Here is a 21,343-nt window from a genome sequence, read left to right on the forward strand (position 1 = left end):
AGGGAGAGAAAGGAAAATGTGAGAAGAAAGAAGACAGTGTACATAAAAGAGGGAGCAAATAGCGCAAGGTAAAGTAATGAGTGCAAAGTACGGAAAGAGGGAAAAGGATAATGCGGAAGATAGAGCAGAGGTTAGAGGTACAGAAGGGAACAAGCAAGTCTACTATGCTAGAAGCTATTCTCTCCTTGCACCAGAGAAAATTCCAATATTTTTCAACTTCACTAGTAATTCTTTTATGTTTAATTGGCTGTTGTATGCCTTTGTAACTTTATGATTATTTTCACCAACCACAATAGAACCAATTGCATTGAGTCAGTTCTACAAAAGGTCTAGCTTGTTTCTAGGTTTAATGGAATGTTATTCTTACTATATAATGCTGACATTCAGGGACATAGCTCAAGAGCACGATCCAATTTTGCTACATGCTCCGCAATAATAGAACAAAATCCAGGGTTTTGCAGTTGTCTGGCTAAAGAAAAGACAGCCATAGCACAAAGGACAAAAAAAAAAAAAGCAGAATATGTTATGAACTGAGTTTGAATATCATAGAATATAAGCATATGTTTTAAATTTCTTCTCTGAATGAGCATGATTCATTGACCAACAGATTCTTTTTTAACTTTCATGCTCAAAATTCATTTGTTACAGCCTGTCACTGAATAAATCTTTTAGTGTAGAAACACATCTGAAAACATATCTCCATTTCTGCTGAGATATAACCTTGAGCACGAGGAATGTGTTTCCAAGGATAGTAATGTCAAGTATAATACAGCCCCAAAGATGCTGTGGAGAGTTACTCGATTTTTATTTCTAGAACTGATCCACTTCTAAAAATATAATAATACCAAATACAGCTGCCAATGGCAGAAAGACAGGACCATATTATTTAACAGTCATTGGGCAGAAAGTGTCACTATATTTCTGAGCACTATATTTCTGAGCACTCTTTTCTGTCCACTTGCAGGACACAAAGGACAATGAAGACAGTGAAGAATGAAAACAAAAGCCAGAAGATCTCCTGTTGATTCCAGTGGTCTGTTGTTTCTTTTCAGATTGAAAACTAAGACTTAAAACCAAGTTCCGCTCAGATGGGAGTGAGGGAGGGCACATCGAACTGAATAGAATAAATCTGAGGATTAAGACTTGCTGGAATTTTTATTTCTCTGTTGCATTGTCACTCTAATAGTAAGAATGCTGCAAGTTGTCTTGCTGTCAAAGACATATATGTGTGGTTCGTGTGTATATACATATAACATGTAAAAATATAGTACCTTTACTTAATTTTATCAAGATCTGTTCATCTATGTGAAAGCACAAGTAAAGGAATGAAACATGTGGAATGTCAAAAAGTACTTACTGATCTTACTGCTCGTAAAGAACTTTTCAGACATCTTTTTGCCTGTGGGAAGAGAAACAAACCATTGTGAGTATTTCTGGAAATATTACTCCCTGTTCTTTTCCTTTTTATCCTGATGAACTTGACTAACAACCCAATACTCTGTGACATCTCTGTGGTGGGCTTTCAAATTTGTTTTAGTCAGAATTTAAGGTTCTCCCTACTAAGCTGCAGTTTCACTCTTATAGTAACTTTCCTGTTTGAAAACACAACCTAAAGACTCTGCAAGTTATTATTTTATAATAACCTCCAACTATTCTGCTTAGTATTTATTTCTGTTTAACTCATTTAACATCCTTCTTGTCTAATTTCAGTCAACAGCAACTTTGGTTGCTTCTAAAACACAATACATTTTTACCTTCTATCTGAGATCCTCTCAAACAAAGTTTTCAATTCCTTATCCAAATAATGACACACTAGATTGAAAATTTACCTCTGGGTCATCTTTACTATTTATTTGTATTTCAGAAGTAGCTTGAGTCTCTATGGAACTGATATCTTTTCAAACAGGAAAGCTTCATCAATTTTCATCATAGCTTCCGTGCTGCTGTCAAGTCATTTTCCTCTATGTGAAATGCTTTTATAAATCCCTTTTGGTGATTCATTCTATTTGTAAGGGATCTCTTAAAGACAATTTCTTGTGTATGCATAGGTCAGTGTGGATAACTAAGAGTGAAAATGCATGAGTAAGAAGAGCTTTTTTAATGGGTTTCTTTGAACTAGACTTGTGTTGGTTTTATCTCTAAAGGAATTCTTACTCTCTCTCAGTCCTTCTAGATGATAGCAATTAGGAATGGATATTTTAGCATGAATCAATCTCCTTGTTCCCAGAAAATTTTATAGGTATATTTACACAGAAAAAGTCAAAGAGCAGCAACCCATAGGTAAGAGAGTATTATGTGAAATACCATATTTTTATGTGCAATACCTTGAGAACTACTACGTGGATTAACAAATTCTTTATAAAATTATAACGATTAGTTTTCTATTACCATTTTTATATTTTAGAACTTGATAGATTTTCACTAGACTGCTTAGTCCATTTTTATGACTAAATCTCTCTGAAACTCTTATACTAACTATACTAGTGTTGAGAATATAATGTTGGGAACAGTCTGTGATGAGGCAAAATAAAGTGACTTTTTTTTTTGTACCAGCTGCTATGAGTGCCATGAATTCTGTCAGCAAAGTAGGTGAAATTTAATTGCTCAAAATAGCCAAAGATTTCTAGCTGGACTTAGTTACAGCTCATACTGCTGTTATTAACATCAGAATGTACAAGACAGGAGTCGGGAAACAACTGTGTTAAATCAAATCTACAAGTATTGGTTTTAAGGTATTTCAGTTTATTCTCTAAAGTAGACAAGGTATAATGATAAAGATGTGATTGTTTTAAAACCGGAGGGGCATAGAAGAAATTTTTGTCCTTTTTGGCTTCTGTAATTTTGCAGTATTTGCATTCCTTTTATATAAAACAAAGAATAACTTTGCAAGTAGTGGAATATGTCAAATAGAGGAATAAGAGCCTCTAAGGCCTGCTGAAAAAAGGACTGCCTTGTCCTTGTTTCTTTCTTCCCATTTTCATGAAAACTCTGAAAGCTGTGAATAAAATTTTATTTTGGTTCCGGTAAAACTAAGTAAAATCTAGATTGCAGAAGTAACTTGTTGCTGAGTTTGCACTTCCAGACTCGAGTGTCTAAGAGGCATACTAAGAATTTATAAGACCATTTATGAGGAAGTTTATTTTCCAGTTGGGAAGGCGGGCAAACAGCTCTCTCTGCAGCTGATGTTATTGCTTCTTCTAGGCTGGAGAAGATCTCTGGCTCAGTCGATTTTTCAGTTGAGAGCATCTTTTCCGTAATCTTCAGACTTTCTGCCAGCTCACATACTTCATTGCTGAAGTGTTCTTCAAATATGGCCACTGACTTCCCCCCCAGCAGCCATTGTTATTTTCTTTTTGTGATGAATGGTATAGCCGTTCTTATTTTCTTTTTGTGATTAATAGTATTAGGCTTATGTCTGTTCTCTAGTTGTATCGCCTGTTTTCTGCTACAGTTAGGCTTGTAACTTTGTAAAAAAATTACAGAATTGTAGCATTATTGAGCGACCCAGGGATTGCAGGGATCTCAAAAGATCATCTGGTCCAGCCATTAAGATAAACAGACCAAAACTCAGTTTAAGCTCTGACTGTTATTGTTATATTACAATAAGGCAGCCATGAAGATTAGAGAGTAACTATGCAGTAGTCAAATTCATTCTGTAATAATGTCTCAGGACTTATCATATTATACTGTTCCCTTTACAAGTAAATAATGTGTTATTATTTGGGAGGTCTCAGTTGACTAGAGATTAGTACATGCAATACCTGTCTACAAGAAGTAGCGGAAGGAAGATTCAGGGAACTACAAGTGTGTAAGCCTGACCTTGACGCTGGGAAAGGTTATGGAGTAGGTTATCAGAGGCATCAAAAGGCAAGATAAATGTACAATGGATTCTATTTGCTTTCTTAGATTTATTAAAACATACTTAAACATTTAATATGAAATAAGGATATCTGTAGACACTTTTTTTTATTTTGATACAATAAGTTCAGGAATATCTGGTGGAGTCCACTTTAATGTCTCTGATGCTTTTTGCATGCATACTCAGCGCAGGAAGTGTTTTTTCCTGCTGAGGCAAGACTGAAGCATAGGTGGAGTTCTTATACAGTACCAGAGTCTTCAGGATTCAAGAATTTGCACAAGTATTTCCAAGTAACATTAAAAAAAAATAACTTAATTCATAGCAATTTTTTGCTTCTTAAAATTACTCTTTACATACAATTGGAAAATAACAAAAAGGCAAGTCTTAGCTTGGCTTGATGGGAGCATTTCATGCAGGGACGAATAAGCATAGTCACAGGTTTAACCTCTTCAAATCCAAATATATTTTTAAAGAAGGTTCTTCAGATTCTTCATGAATTAGACGTTTAAGTTACTGCATAGCCACTTTAATAATTCTCTCTTAAATTATAGTGTTGGAAACCTAAAATACAATACAAGTAACAAGTCCAGGGGATATATCTGATGTGTTCTGCTATCACTGAAAGTAAATTTGGTGCTGAAAGATAAGATTTCTTATTCTTTGTCTTTGGCTTAGTCTATTTCATGAAAATAGGACACCAAGATATTCGGTTATTGAAAAATATAATTGTTTCAATTCCATTTTTTCTCCCTTGATCCTCAAAACAAATAGCTGGTACACACAACTATCTGTTTCTGTAGCTGAATAACCGTCATTTCTATTAAAAAGTTGTTGAGCATTTTAACAAATATATTGCAAACTCCCACAAATGACTGATCTACTAACATTAATACCAAACTTGTTATCTTAAATTTACATTCAAGAACTAGAGCTCTATTTGCAAGAACAATGATTGTTTAACATTGTACTGTCAGTTAACACTTCCTCTATATTCCATAGTAACAGTAGATTCCAGCTCTTCATCTTTTATTAAAGACCTTTGAGGCATTTTTCTTCAACAGGTCTTCAATAACATCACGACATGACCCTTTAGGAGATGAAGGCCATGAAAATACTGTCAAGATGGAAAATCTGTAGATTAACCACCAAAGCACACCAACAGCCATGCTAAGATCTCTTATATATTACAAATGTACACAAAAAGTGAGATCAAACTTGCAGAAGTTAGAGATTTATAAGTTATCCTGAGTCATTGCATTACTAGTGATAATACGGACAGATAATTTAGAAGCAGCCTAGGCTATAGTATTGTACAAATATAACTACGATAAAGCAATTTACCTGCAACCTTGTATTGCCTCAATATCCTAAAGGGTTTACACTAGAAACTACCTCTGATGGTTGTGTAACAATATTTAGTAAATGATAATTTAAATGGTTGCTACAGTATATTGTCATATTTACATTGAGATGTCTGTATTTTAACACCGTCTTCTGGAAAATTTTTATTTATAATTGTTGTAAACAGAAATATTTTATGCATTTGAAATAAAACTTCAAATTAAGATTACTTTTTATTTACAAAACATTTACATAAATGCAAAGGTTTATAAGTCTTGCATTTTTTTAATTTAAATAAATAAAAACACTTGCAAATCAAACATAATCATTTTTTATAATTTGGAAATCATCTTGCTATATTCTTTTCTTCATGTAAAACCTTCATATATTAGACATTCTTGTGGAATCTGCAGATTCCAGATTAACAATGCAGTATTCCACAGTTTAGCAGAAGCTCATTTTCGCTAGATAGTCATTTTTGTGTTATTTATGTACACTTTTAATTTTCTTGTAACACAGCTGTGTTGCTACTCTTTTATAATTTAAAATAAATCATCAACAGGACATTTTCTACTCTTAATAGCTCACTGCTCATAATTCAGTGCATCAAGAATCCCACTGTTGTCTAGCTTATGCAACGCAATCAATGGAATGCCTGTTTCACCTCATGAAAAGGGGCCAAAGCTTTCTTAAAGTTCTAGATCAAGTTATTAAAAAATCCTTTCCAAACATTGAAAGATCGTGTCAGAACTAGACAAAATAATAGAAAAAAACACAACACAAAAGTCATTGGCTGTTGAGAGATATATGTAAGACCTAAATTGCCTAGCATGGAATTGTCACTAATAGGCTTAATTAAAAAAAAAAAAAAAAAAAAAAAAGACTAATTCTGATGAATATGTATTCAGCCTGAAAAGTGTCTTACTCACAAATAATGCACTTACTCTCAGTTTCAATATCCTGTCGATCTTGATAATGAAGATTATTACATTGAAATATTTTAGAATTTCAAGTAGGTGTCTACAAAGTTGAGTTCTTAACATCAATTCATCATTCAGTTAGAAATTTTGTATTTTTGATACAATATTTGACTATTTTCTCTCTTTTGGATATGTGCATTTTTCCTCTGCATACAATGTTCCAATTATTTCATGTACATCTGATGCAAACGAGCTGATATAATTTAGCAAGGAAAGCTATTCTCACTTTCAAAAGAGAACTAAGAATTCTGATTTTCTCCATCGAGTAACTCTACTTATGCAATTGACATTGTCTGGGCTTTTGAAAGACAAAGGCCTTAATTTTTAATCCCACTTATATGTGTAAATGACTTCAGTGAATTAAAAGTGTAAAATAAGTATGAAAATTTGGGTTTGATTTCATGGCTTAGAAAATTGTCAGTTTTGTAGCCCTGTTAACTGATTCATAGTGTATTACTTAGCAAGTGACTTGAGAATAACAGTATGGATTTCATCATGCTGTTTTTCATTGAATTAAACATAACAAACTATTGGAAGTTCCATAATAAAGATGACAGAGAACAAAAAAATAAATTGGTAGTGGAAACTTTGGAAAATATTGACAATCATTAAAAAAAACTGGGAAAATCTACTCTTAAAAAATGTTAAGCTTTTTTTTTTTTTGTCTACTTTTGTGGTAAAAGAAATCATTATCTCCCTTTGCTGATGAACTCCTCTTGATAGAAGCAGGTAGTCCAGATCTCTAGACTTTATTACTAAGAAGAGCTTCTGTCACTACTGACTTTATTAGAAAGAAAAATAGGAACAAAGCAACATCTGTATTAACACTTTCCCATTTCATTTCTTTGTTTTTGAAAGGCATTCTTTAATTCATTATTTCAGACCTTCAAAGGAATTTTGATGAAAGGATATTCGAAAATTAGGGCCTTAGCACTCGGAGCTTTTTCCAAAATCCACAGATATTAGTGGCAGAACTCATGTTATTTACTTCATGAAATATAAGGCTTATTTAATTTTTTTCGGTCAATGTGGTCAACTTTATTCCAGTTCCAGGAATGTTTCCCATTTAGAAATAATACTCTCTAGCTCAATTCCACACTGTCCTTAATTCAGTCTCTCCTCATACACAAGTAATATCTAAGTTTTTTTATTACTATTATTACTTGTTTACTGTTTTCAAGAACTTAACTTTCCTGTTTGGACACAAAATCACTGCTCCATTCTGGGATCTCATTGGTTCAACTTCCCTACTTTAGGAATGAGAAAGAGATAAACAGGGAGGTTAAAAGACTTGCAAAGAGCTGCCAGGCAGGCACCAAGCCACCCAGTAACAACGCTAGGTATAGAAATCCAGCCGTGTCTGGAGGCATTCCTACTCTTCCCCACCTAGCCTTGGCTATGTGCTGCTTTTTATTCTCCCATTCACACCATTATTCCTAGTCATGAATCATAATGACATTATCTATCATATCTATCATATTTCCTCTTTGAACAGCATTGTAATATCTCTGTCACATTGAGAATGAAAATTTTTCCCTTACATTTGAACTGTGTTGATTAAATGCAGGTTTCATATACTACAGTAAAGTTTCACAATGGAAATGCACTATTTCATTTCCAAATGACATATCCTTCACTTCATAATGATTTAAACCCCAAGGAACAAGGGTTCTTACTTCTGCTGTATTCATTACTTTGGCTCCCCATCCAGATGTCTTCTCTATACAGTAAATAGATAGCCAGAATAATTTGCTTCATACTTGTTATTTAATAGATGAGATATTTAGAAATTAACAATGCACTTCTGTTTATCGGTCCTTTGCCAGTAGTTTAACTGTTATCCATGAAGGACACTATTCTTTTTCCTAAGAATATTAGGCAGTTCCAATTATAGAAGCAGGAAGGAGAGTGTTGAATTATGAAAGGACTTTATAAATTAAAGTCCATGAAGTTTTACTCAGCTTTTTGTTCAGTGAACAGTGATCATGGCACATAGAAACAGTCCATATTCTAGGATCCTCACCAGTGTAGAGTTCCTTATGAACACTGAAAACCACAACTGTAGTTTGCCTTGTGTTTGGAGCAGAGTGCAGCTCAATGCAGGGCTGAAATTCCACTGTATTTCCCTAAGCTTGCAAGCTGTACAATAGAGAGGATCACAAGTCTTATCCTTGTGAAAATGCACAGGGAAAACCATTTTGTCTCATCCCTACAATATGACAATCATTTCCAGTGTATATGTGAATAAAAAATATTTTCCATAGGAGAAGGTGGTATGGATTACATCTGCCCTGAAGTTAAACAATTTATAGATCAGACAGCAAATGATAAGGATGTCAGAATTCAATCTTTAGTACTTTCATGGAGGAGCAGGTCAACCCAGTTTTCCTTTTCATAGTTACCTTTTCATAGTTCTTCTCATTTTGTATATAATGGTTTCTCTTTGATGGTTTGTTTGTCCAGGAGAGCTGATATACAAAAATGTAAACAGACCAATGTACTTTTTTACACTGAAGTAGAAAGTAATATAAGCCAGAGAGATAACTTGGCAGAAAAGCACTTATGAAGTCTGTGATTCCCTACTTCTTTCAATAATCTTAAAATTCTATGCAATATGGTGAAGAAAAGACTTGTGTAAAAATTAAAAGAAAATCAATGTTCTTAAAGCAGAACAAAACATTTTAAAATTTTCTGACCAAGTAAACTATTAAATATATGAAGAACCTTTTCATCTTACTAAGTTGAAACGTATTAATGATATATAGACTTCTAAAGCCAAAGTTGATTAAGGCCATTTCATCCATTAAATAATTTTCTCATATTAATAGCATTTTTTTTAGAAATGAACAGTGAAATTATATGGTTTTGTCATTATTAGTAATTGCAGTACTGAGGAGTTACTAATTTAATAATATTGAGATAAAACACATAAACTTAGCATCCAATAATCTGTCCCATTGAGTAATCCACAGATTTCACCCTTATAAACTCTCTTTCTTGGGAAAAATTGTTTGAGAGATATATTCTTTTAAACATTTTAGGACAACTCACTTATCATGCTTTCAGATCGGTATTTAGAATAAATATTTATTCTTCAAAAAGAAAACACAAAAATCCACTTTTAGAGTGAATTTTTTTTTGTTTGTTCATCTCTTTGCAAAAATTTTAAATAACCGTTTGCTTCTGTTCCTTATTTTTTATTAGTTCTCTGAAAGGTCATGAAATTAATAATAAGAAAATGCCAAAATATTGCATTTATTTCCTATTAAATAGACTTCAGGAAGTTTCAACACTGATAATTCCATTCTCCTTCTCATTTTAAGTCATCCTCATCAGAGACATTTTGTTCGGTATCTAGAGAGGGAATACTTGTGCAGCTTGCTTTTAAATACAGCACAGGTAATTTATGTCTTTGTCTACTCTCTGAAGACCAAGCCCATTCAAAAGTTTAGCCCTGTCTGCTCATCCAGTAACAGCCAAAGAACATATGCAATTTCAAATACAGCCTGCATGACTCTCCTAGTGTCCTTCTGAGTGTAAAAACAAAGTAATAGAAGTTCTTCAGATTATAGTTTTGAACACAGAAAGACTTTTGAATCTTACCATTTTGGCAGGAAAACCAGACATCGCTGTTTTAGACTATGGACTATTTAAATTATTAAATCTTGAGACAATAGTGTTCCAATCTCTGTAATTAAAGTTTATCAAAGATTAATTTTCTGCCTGAGAATTTTTTTCTTCCTGGAGGATTTTCATTCATTAAAGTTTGGTTTAAAATTTTGCTTGTTTCCACTGCCATTTTTGACAAAGACAAACGATTTTATGAAAAATATGGTAAAGGGAAAATATTTTTTCTAAGAATGATAGTTCTATAGCTCTTTAGAGAGCAAAGTCATTGCTACGGTGTATTTCGTTTTTCTTGGTGTCTTATTGCAAACACCTAGCGGAACTATTATCAAATCATTAATGATACCTCAAAAGAGAACTGTGAAGTAATAAATGCTTTCCATGCTGCTGACAAATTGCCACAACTGACACAAAGAGACCTTGGGAGGCCATTTATTTCTGTAAAGACTCTTCAATAACACAGTTTCTAATACATATTTTTGTTTTACGCCAGTTATGTGACTTATCTCACTCTCTCTTTATATTTTTATAGAAAGACATTTTCTAAATATCATCCAATCGAAATATAATAATGGCCAGAATAAATTAGTGAGGAGATGCAATAGTTCTGTAGGTTACCAGGCTGATTGGTCAAAGTCTTGTTTTATTGACTTCTATAATGAATAATTTCATATCTAAAAAAGCATATGATATTCTTCACTTGCAGGAAAAATTTTTGCAGGCAGGTGGAAAGCAAATTTCATGAGAACATCTCATCCATTGTTTTTTTTCTATCAAAATTATCAAAAGCTCATAGTACACAGCTTGAAGTGTAGTATCATTCCCTTATTTAATTTTTGAAAATGTATGCTGCTCTTAAAGACATGAAGTTCTGAGAAAGCTGCTTCCTTTTGCAGATGATGCCAATATTCCATCAAGAAATATCCTTTCAAAAATTTTAGTACTCATTAAAACACTTAAACACTTTATGATATATGATGAATATATGTACTCTAGTCTTAAAAGAATTTAGAATTGAAGCTGCTTTTGAAAGTGCCTGGGATTTTTTTTTCTGTTTGTTTGTTCAGCTGAGATATGAAGTGGGATAAACAATCCATCAATACATGACTGGCTTACAGTTTGGAGATTCATTGATGGTAAAAAGAGCAGAACATTTCACTATGTTGAAACAACTATTTCTTTGGTTGCTATATAAAAACATTTTTGCATTTAAAAATCATCAAAAAAATAAAAATAGAGATACTCTTTGTGACAGCGTCTCTGTATGGCTTACAGTTGTACAGATGTGCCTAGAATGAGACTCTGGTAGACTGGTAGATTTGTAGATTGGTAGATTTTGTAACAAGGTATATAAGAAGTCTCCTGTTCCTCCAGAGGAAGAAGTAGTTTTAACAGCTCCCATATTAAGATCCTTAGTATGCAAACATGGTCATGCCAGAGCCTTAATTTAAATTTTTATTTTTATTTTTTTTTCCTAAAAGGTAGGTGTTTAGGACTTCTGTAGAATACAGCTGTTAAAGAGGTAGTTCAACGTTTTACTTACAGAAATGCAAAGAGGTCACACATGACTAACAGAGATTACTATAACTGCCCATCCTACAAAAAAAATAAATAAATTAGGAAGCACCCACCACTATACAATGCTTACTGATAGTCAAACTGCCCATAATTTTAAGATTGACCAGGCATTATTTGTGTTCGCTGAGAGATAATAAGTCTAAGAAATGACTTTTTTGTGCTCTTGTACTGAGAGCGGCCTGTAATGTATAGCATACTTTTTGTGTCCTTGGTTTCTTACTGACTTCATTAAATGCATTGGTTGAAGAAGACAGGCTTTATTCCTTTTTTCATGAGTCTTCAGTATATGACTTGTGCATGCTGCATTCCATGACACCACGTGAGAAATACTAGTAGCCCTAGTGTGCAGTTAGCTGATAAGGAGGTTGGCCATTTACTGTGTCATAGCATGGCTTCCTCAGTAACCAGATGATGTGTGACATCATTATATGAATCTAAATGTTAGTAATTCACCCCTTTGCATCACCAGCAGGTCATGGGAGAGTTCAGAAGTCTAGAAGGCAATGTTTAGAAGACAGCTCTGCCTGCTTCATGACATGTTTGTTCACTTAATTAAAAACTTGTGAAAACATCTGATATATTTCTTATTTTTTTTCTTCAAATTGCTCATCCATAACTGTGACAGATAAATCTTTTTCTGTGAAACTTTTTCATTGAAGAGGTGAGACCTATTCACAGTTTGGACATGCTGGAAGTAATTCTCATATTCTTACAGTATATGCCATATATCAGAAGCTATGCAACATAAAGGGAAGTTTTACATCTGCACTGTGGCGTCTCCATCTTGTGTGATTGGTTTTCCCGTCTCTTTATAGTCCAGGCACGTATCCCTGGCTGCTGTGATAGGAAACAAACAAACAAACAAGCAAGAATTGTCTAAACTGTGTTATTGTGACGGATATAATCTCTAATAATACCAGATAATGCTGAGGTAGACTCTAGGACTCCTAGCAGTAAGAGTACAACTGATGTCTAAATGATTAGATGTAAAGATCAGAAAGGACCATTATGTTTGTTTTTCTTATGTATAACCACAGAATACCAATAAATAGAATTATATCTCCGATAAAAGACATTGGTCTTAATTCAAGTTTATTGCTTCAACCCTATGTAAATTTTAGATTCAGAATTAGACAATATGGTACGATCATGACTACAGCTAACTGAGAATGTATGTTGTGACTACACAGAGACAGACCAGATGTAGGTCAAATCCAAGGCAGGATATATCCAGTATAGTGGAACTCTTAATTTTCTTCAGTCGGGTCTTCTTACTCTGTCTTCAATCCATCTCTGCAACTAACTTCACCACCCATTAGCAAGACAGATGGATGGCAGCTGTCATTAGATTTATGATTTGAGAAAATTTTTCCAGAAGGTGCACAGCAAGTTGAACAAAAATTCTTGCAATACAATTGAATAGCTAAAAGGGAGAACCATACAGGCATGCTGAGGTGATTCCAAAGAAACAAGTTTCAGAACTAGTACAGCCAGAATGATAATCATGATAAATTACCTTATGAGTTTGGCGACTCCTTCTTCTAGGATTGATTATGTCACGGTATTCCAGTTCAAGACAAAAACACACCACAGAAATTAAAAAAAATCAGAAAGTCAGAAGATGCAAAAGAGTGACAAATTTTTCTTTGATACTTTTGAATTAATGCATGATTATTACATTTTTATGACTCTGAGCTTGCATTTTTAAGATATGTTCACTGTTTTTAGTTTGTTTGTTTGCTTTTTATCTCTGAAAAATATATTTTGAGCCGTAGATCTTCTACAATGCTAGAATTAACTCAAGTATTTTTTCCCTGCCTTTCTGGGGACAATTAGAATTTACTATTATATTTAATTGTTGTCTAACGTAAATCAAGTAGATTCACATAAATATACATGCCCTTTATGTTCGAGATACTTACCATTTTATTTCATTTGTTCATTTAATATCTGAGAATACCTAGTAGATTCAGTTTTAGGTACATATCTGTGTGCTTTAGACTAGCATGAGGCAAAAAAAAAGCCTTTCAAGTGAGATTTGGTGCATTCTTCACCTTTTGTCATTTCAAAGATAGCATACCAAATATTCAAATTGCTCAGCAGGCATCATTGCATGTAGAACTAACTGGCAGTGCAGCCAAAAAACATAAGGGAAAAATGAGACAGAAGACTACCCTTCTTCCCTGAGCGGACTGAAGGAAGAAAAGATAGGTAGAATATTTTAAAGGGATGATAATTCAGAAAGCTGAAAACTGCCTTAGATTATTAGATTGTCAAAGTTCTTTACAGAAAGATTTTCCAAAACAAGTTTCATGAAGTGAAGGGAATATAGATTCTGGATACTCCTAGTGATCTGATCAGTCTGGCTGCTGAGGAAATATGTTGGCAATGTGGCAGAAAGCTAATCAAGCTCATTTGCATTTGGAAAGCTATTTAGAATTTGGAGACTAAGTAAACTGTGGTGATGATCTATACTGTGGAAAAAATTCTAACTAATTCTACTCACAGGTATTTTCCCAGCCATCATTCTCAGGAAGTGCTGTCTGATGTTTAATATTGTACGGCTCTGTTCACCTGTAAATTAGATTGCCTTTCTTCCCCATCTTATTTCTTTAGATTTTTTAAAGTTTTGGGTTTTTTAGGTTGATATGTTTTTCAATAGTTCAGAATGTTGTTCTCAGCTGAAAAAAACAACCTCAAACCCAAACAGCTCCAAACCAATCTCTAAAGACAAGTATATTCATCAGAAGATGTACAAGTGGAAGTACTATGCAGCTGGTTTACTTAAAACAAGAAAGAAAAAAAGTATGTTCCTATTTTACTCAGCCCAGCTTTTGAGCTTGATGATTGGGTAATTTCTCAATTGTTCAAATACTATTCCAGTTATCACTGAACGCTAGCAGGTAAAAAATATGTCATTCCTTTGAAATGACAATGACTTTTATTTCATGATGCTGTTGACTATTCAGCAGCTGAAATATTGAGAGTTAAAAGGTAAAAAGCAAGTTATGACACCAAAGAAAGTTGTGGTAATTCTGAAATAAAAATCCAATATTAGTCCTATAATTTGATCTGTGAAAACCCATAACTTTATTTAGACATACAGAATCATTAGGTTGGAAAGGACCTCTAATATCATCAAGTCCAGCTGTCAGGCCAATATCACCATGTCTGCTAAAGCATGTCATGAAGTGCCAAGTCTACACACTTTTTGAGCATCCCCAGTATTTAACCCCTCTTTCAAAAAAGATTTTTTTTTTCTCATATCTAATCTAAATCTCTCCTGGCACAACTTGAGACTATTTCATCTCATCCTATCACTTGTTACTTGGGATAAGAGACCAGCACGCATCCTGCTACAACTTCCTTTCAGGTAGTTGTAGAAAGTGATAAGGTCTCCCTCCAGCCTCCTCCTCTCCTATCTAAACAATCCCATTAGCTCAGATGATCTTCATAAGACTTGTGCTCTAGACCCTTCACCAGCTTTGTTGCTCTCCTCTGAACACATCATAGTAACTCGGTGTCTTTCTGGTACTGAAGAGCCCAAAACTGAACACAGCATTTGAAATGCAGCTTCACCTTACCAAGTACAGATGCATGATCACTTCCCTGGCCCTGCTGCCCATGCTAGTTTTGATAAAACCCAAGATGCTGCTGGCCTTCTTGGTCACCTGGACACTCTGCTGGCTCACGTTCAGTGGGCATCAACCCTTTTATGCCAAGCAACTCTCCAGACACTCTTCCCCAAGCCTGCAGCATTGTACAGGGTTGCTATGATCAAAGTGCAAAACCCAGAACTTGGCATTGTTGAATCTCATACAACTGCCCTTGGCCCACCGCTCCAGCCTGTCCAAGGCCTTCTGCAGAGCCTTCCTTCTTTCAAGCAGATCAACACTCCTGCCCAATTTGGTGTTATCTGCTAACTTTCTGAGGGTGTACTCAATCCCCTCACCCAGATTATTAATAAAGATATTAAACAAGACTGATCCCAGCACTGAGCGCTGAGGAACACCTCTTGTGACTGGCTGCCAGCTGGTTTTAACTCTATTCACCACAGCTTTCTGTTCCCAGCCATCCAGCTAGTTTTTGCCTGGCAAAGAGTACTTTTGTCTAAGCCATGAGCTGCCAGCTTCTCTAGGAGAATACTATGGGAGACAGTGTCAAAGGCTTTACTAAAGTCCAAGTAGATAAAGTGCACAGACTTTCCCTCATCCACTATGTGAGTCACCTGGTCTTAGAAGGAGAATAGGTTGGTCATACAGAATCTGAACCCATTCTGACTGGGTGTGTCCCTTGCTTGACCTTCATTTGACTGGTGAGAGCATTCAAAATGATCGACTCCATAACCATTCCTGTTACCAAGGCTGGGCTGACAGGCCTGTAATTTCTGAGATCCTCTTTCATGCCCTTCTTGAAGATGGGTGTCACACTGGCAAACCTCCAGTAGTCTGGGACCTCACCTGTTAATCAAGACTGTTGATAAATAATGGAGAATGTCTTGTCAAGCTCCTCTGACAGCTGCCTCTGCTTCTAGGTGGATCTCATCCGGCCCCATAGACTTGTGAGCAGTTGTTGACTACTCTGGAGTATGGAGGCATTATTCTGCTCTCCATCCCTGTCTTCCAACTCAGGGGTCTGAATACCCTGGGGATAACTGGTCTGAGTATTTAAGACTGAGGCAAAGATCATTAATCAACTCAACATTTTCCTCATCCTGGGTAGCAATGTTTTCCTCCATATTCAATAAGAGATGGAGATTGTCTTTTTTTGTTGTTGTTGTTGTTGATGATGTATTTGTAAAAACATTTTTTGTTGTTTCTTACAACAGTGACCAGGTTGAGATATGGCATCACCAGTGCCGAGTAGAAGCGAAGGTTCATCTCCCTCAGCCTGCTGTCAAAACTCCAGCTGGTGCAGCTCAGTATACTATTAGCCTCCTTTTTCTGTCTGTTCAACTTGGTGGGATTCCCAAGCCCCTTACTGTAAAGATGCTTTCCAACCAGCCAGACCTCAGAATATACTGATGTATTGCATTGTTCCTTCAGACTTTGCACATTCCTTTGTTGACCTTCGGGAAGTTTCTGGCATCCCATTCGGCTGCTATTATTAGGTCAAGTACATAGATCAAGACAGGCAATGAAATCAGAAAGGACCTTGCATGTTCAGAAGCTTGTCAGTTTTTTCCAAATATTCTACACATAAACTCATAGTATGTAAACCCAGATGGTTTTCCAGATACCTTGCAAACTACTTTCATGCTAAAACCATTCTAGTACCTCCCTACTAAAACTTTGTTTTAACCTTATATAGTTTTAGTTATTTTTCTCCCCTAAACCAAGGTTATGGAATTTGTTCATACTGTCTCAGATACTCTTTCCATGACATCTCCTTCTCCATATAGCTGTTCAGAGAACAGGTTTTGACTTGGACAAGCTGTATCTGAATGTATGGCTGTTTAAATAATATATGTCTCCCAGTTTAGTTCAAAGACACAAGTCTTCTCTCACTTAGAATTTTCTGCTGAGTTTCGATCCTGAACTCATATGTGTAATTCCAGCACTTTATTGCCAGCATTTCAGCACTTTCTGCCAAAATAAATGTATCTAATGGAGTAAGCCATGTAGAAAATAACTTCTAGCATTTTTTTTATTATTGAAACAAATATAAATCATTCCTGCGCCCAGCCCCAAGCAGAGATGATATCTGCGTTTAAAAATAGCTACTTCAAAGAAGTTCAGAACTTATTTGCATAAAGCAGTTGTCAGATTGTTTATGTTTAGTTCAAGGAGATGAAAAGTTCTTGTAAAATGCCATGTGGGAATTTTGTTCATACGGTGTCTATAGGGATGAACAGCTTCATAATTTGGATTTTACATAGAATGGTTCAAAAGACAAATTTTAAAATAATATTTCCCCTCCCATTAGTGTTAAGTACATAGTCATATCTCAATGGAGTATAAATTGCATTTATTTGCTTAAATTCTGCTAATGAAACTTCTCCAGAAGGGGGGCATATTTAGTATAATTAGATAGTTGGCTCCTGGGGTAGTAAATGGAACACATAGCAGAGGTATCTGTGTTTCAGGGTACTGAATTAGAGACACAGATGAGATACACACCTAGTGTGATTCCCTGAAAACAAAAATAACTCTTTCCTCTCCTATTTTTCAAACTTTTCAGAAAAAGAAAAAAGTGGGGGGTGATGCTGCTGAGGGATCTGTCCTCACCTTGTGTATATTACTCACTTCTGTGAGGATGGTGAACAAAAAAAACTATAAGGCTTATTGAACAAAGAATTTATTATATCAAACTGAAAGACTACACCAGTAAGTAAGCTCTTCTTACAAATATTTTTTCTATATGGGAACCAAATCCATCATCGCTGAAGTGGTGGCATCGCAACAGCACTAGTCCACTGCAAAATTTTGTGTTATATTTAGGAGGAGGATGTGGAAATGGGAGCATATTTGAGGAAGGACTAAGTTCCCTAATTTAAAGATCACTGAATTAAAAAAAAAAAAGTCTTTCCTGACTTTCAGTTTACTCTATTATCTGAATGAATTGATGAAGCTTAATGTTCCTCTAAATTATTCTCAGGTAGTAAGAATGCATATGTAAGTTAAGTAGTAGACCGCTCCTACAAAAATAAACAAGGTCAGGATGTTCCCGGGCACCAGAATCTAGTTGTCCATGCTGTCAAATTGCCTTTATTGAAAAACTTACAGAGTTATACAAACTGCAGAAGTTGTCATGAGGTATTCATCGATATTCACTTAATAATAAAATTGGACATTCAATTTGATATTACAGTAAGCAAATATTTTCTTTGATAATATGTATTCATGCAGAACTCTCAGGTTCTTTGTTTCTTTGTTCTGCATTGCTTTTCCTGGGTAAACTAAGAAGGAATAATTAGCTATAATTTTGGACAGACAGTTGTTGTACATAGATTTCAAAAATATTTTGATGAATAGTTTATTGGTTTGCCTTGGAAGTCACCTTTAAAGATCATCTAGTTCTAACTCCCATGCCATGAGCTGGGATACCTTTCACTAGACCAGATTGTTCAAAACCTCATACAACCTGGCCTTGAACACCTCCAGGGATGTGGCTTTCATGACTTCTCTGGACACTCTGTGCTTCATCACCTTTACAGTAAAAATTTTCTTCCTAATATCTAATCTAAATCTACTGTCTTTCAACTTAAAAGCATTATCCCTCATCCTATCACTATACTTCCTGATATTTTCCCAAACTCTCCTTCTTCCTTTCCCTTACACTTCAGTCTGGCAGATTACCTTTGAACAGGATAAAAGTTTATTTGGGAGGTCTTATTCCCTTTATTTATGTGAAGCTCAAACCAGTTTGCTCACACACAGGCAGATTCTCAGTCTTTACTTCCTGCCAAGCTATTGCTGCTGAATATTTTCTGTTCTGTATCATTTTATGGAAGGCAAGGAAAAAGGAAAAAAGGTGAAAGGAAAGGAAGCAGAAATTTAATTTAGATGGGAAACATAAAACTCCAGAAGCTTCTCTGCTGATGCCTGTGAAAAAAAGTCAGAGATGTCTAAGATGGCCATTTGACTAAAATATTATATTAGGTAGGATAGATTGTATGTTTGCCTCTGTTCTGATGTCTCACAGGCTATAATTTACTTTAAGACATCAAACAAATGCCATGTGCTCCCATGAATAAATTGAAATTACTCTGGAAACTGTTTATGCTGCAGCTTACAACAGAGACTACAACCCATTTTATTGCTGATCAGAACACCACTGTAAGAACTCAGAGAAAAATGCATGTGTGTACATATACATTCTAGTTTTCTTCAAGTTCTCGAGCACTCAGAAGCATAGGATACACTTTCTGTCTTTTTTAAAACATGATACATGCCAGTTTTATTTCTTCAGAACATTCTTTTTATCTGGAATGGAAAAAATGATAGAAGAAAATATTGGGGTTTTTTTCTGCAAGGATTAAGCAATTGTTTTAACAGAGAAAATACTGTGTGCTCTGACAAACAAATGAGGGTTCTATATTGACGAAAACAACAGCTGTCAATGAAATAATTTTAAAATTCATCAGATGATCTCTAGACAGAAGGAGTATGGAGTTGCATAGGGAAACTGAGGCCTTTATGTTTACATAAACTCATATTTTCTCACAATTAATGATATTGTACTATCCTTTAAACTGTTGTATTTTAAATAAAGTTAAATTCCAGAATACCAATATTTATGAAGTGCTAAACTCCTGTTTTGATTGGATCTGTTATGATTGTAAGATGTATCCTTTTCATAAATGTTTTTCCCCTAACTAAATGGAAATATTTCAATTTCCTTTATGAAGACAAGTACAAATTATAAATTTGGCCTTTTAACAGCTACAGAATACTGTCTGATCTGATGAGCAGAATATGTTCAAGCTTCACTCAAATTATTTAATCAGTTTTGTAAAACGTGCAGTACATGATGTGTATCAGAATGTCTGTTCAGATAGCAAAGTTCTTACGAGCAAGATGTCAAAATTCAACTGTATTAAACAGAATCACCATATATACTGTTTTGCAGATACTTGTACCTTCATTGTCGCTGTATCATTTATAATATTAAAATGATATTTGGCTTGGGTCAATAAAATATAAAGTTGTGAAATCATAAAGCCTTTTAGGGTTTTTGCTATTGCACTTATTCTGCACTGGATCTCTTTTCTAGTCCTGTTACTGCTCATGATCTGTAGATCTCACACACAAGTAAATGGCTAGAGACACAGTTCATAAACTACTACGACAGCAAAGCAGAAAGACTTTTGAAATCCTCTGGCTTGTACCTGTTGGGACAACATGATAGACACTATGAGAGCTGGCAACTGTCTTTCTAGGGAAAAAAAAGAAAAGGAATATGGCCCCCAACCAGCATAAAGGGCAAAGTATACATGATATTGTCATAGCTAGAAAAAAGTTACCATTATGTAATGAAAGCTAAAATACAAATGTAGAAAAAGGGATATGACAAAGAAAGGATTATATCAGTTTTATTTAAAAGATCAACAAATAATGATCAAAGAACAAACAACAAAACTCAAGTATGTTTACTTGCCAGTGAAAATTAAACTGTAGCTGTAACTCAAGGCAACATTACACTTCTGTGCAAGTCTGCCAACATCCAGTTGAATCTTCATTTTGCAGCTGTCTACAATGCCCTACAGTGATAACTTAATACTGGTGTGTTAAATCGGAAGTGCAGAAAACTGCATAGATTAAAACAAAATTAATTGATGAGGATAGCCTTAAAATTTGTCCTTTATACAAAATTTGTAGCTTGGAGCTGCAATAATAAACCGCTTTTTTTTTTTTTTTTTTTTTTTCAACAGCTGTAGATTGAAAGCATTAAACATTTATGCTAGTTTGTTGGGTAAACCACATGTTTTCCTTCCCTTAATTTGTCATCTACCGTTATCTCCCAGATATGTCTTCAAATTTAGCAGTTTTTCAGATTGTATGAAAAGTGTCAATGACCTTCTTGGAATAAAGGGTATCTTTACACCTCGGAAATATGTGTTACCCAAGACTATGAAAGTCTGTCACATTTTTTCTTGTTGGGAGAAGCATTTCTGAACTGTTGTCAGGAGAGTACTTAGGACTGGATGAGTTTTGTCATCTGTCGAGCTCAAAATCATAGGGTTGCTTGCATATTATTATGAAGGAAGGACTAAAGTTGAAGCTTGAGTGTTATTTTCTCTAATAAGACTGTGCAGAGCAGGAGTGCTGGGATAAGACTACCCATTACTTTTGAGTCCCAGTTATTTGTTATAGGATATTAACTTCTCCTAAAGATATCAGTGGTAGAAGTGATTCCTTAAAATCACAATGTTAATAATTATTTTTTGGCTTAATGGCAGTAATGAGTATTCGTATAGAAATGTAATTCCTGATTTGACTATGCATTTCATTTAGTC

Source organism: Cuculus canorus, chromosome 3 (genome assembly GCF_017976375.1).
Source record: "Cuculus canorus isolate bCucCan1 chromosome 3, bCucCan1.pri, whole genome shotgun sequence".
NCBI classification, from domain to species: Eukaryota; Metazoa; Chordata; class Aves; order Cuculiformes; family Cuculidae; genus Cuculus; species Cuculus canorus.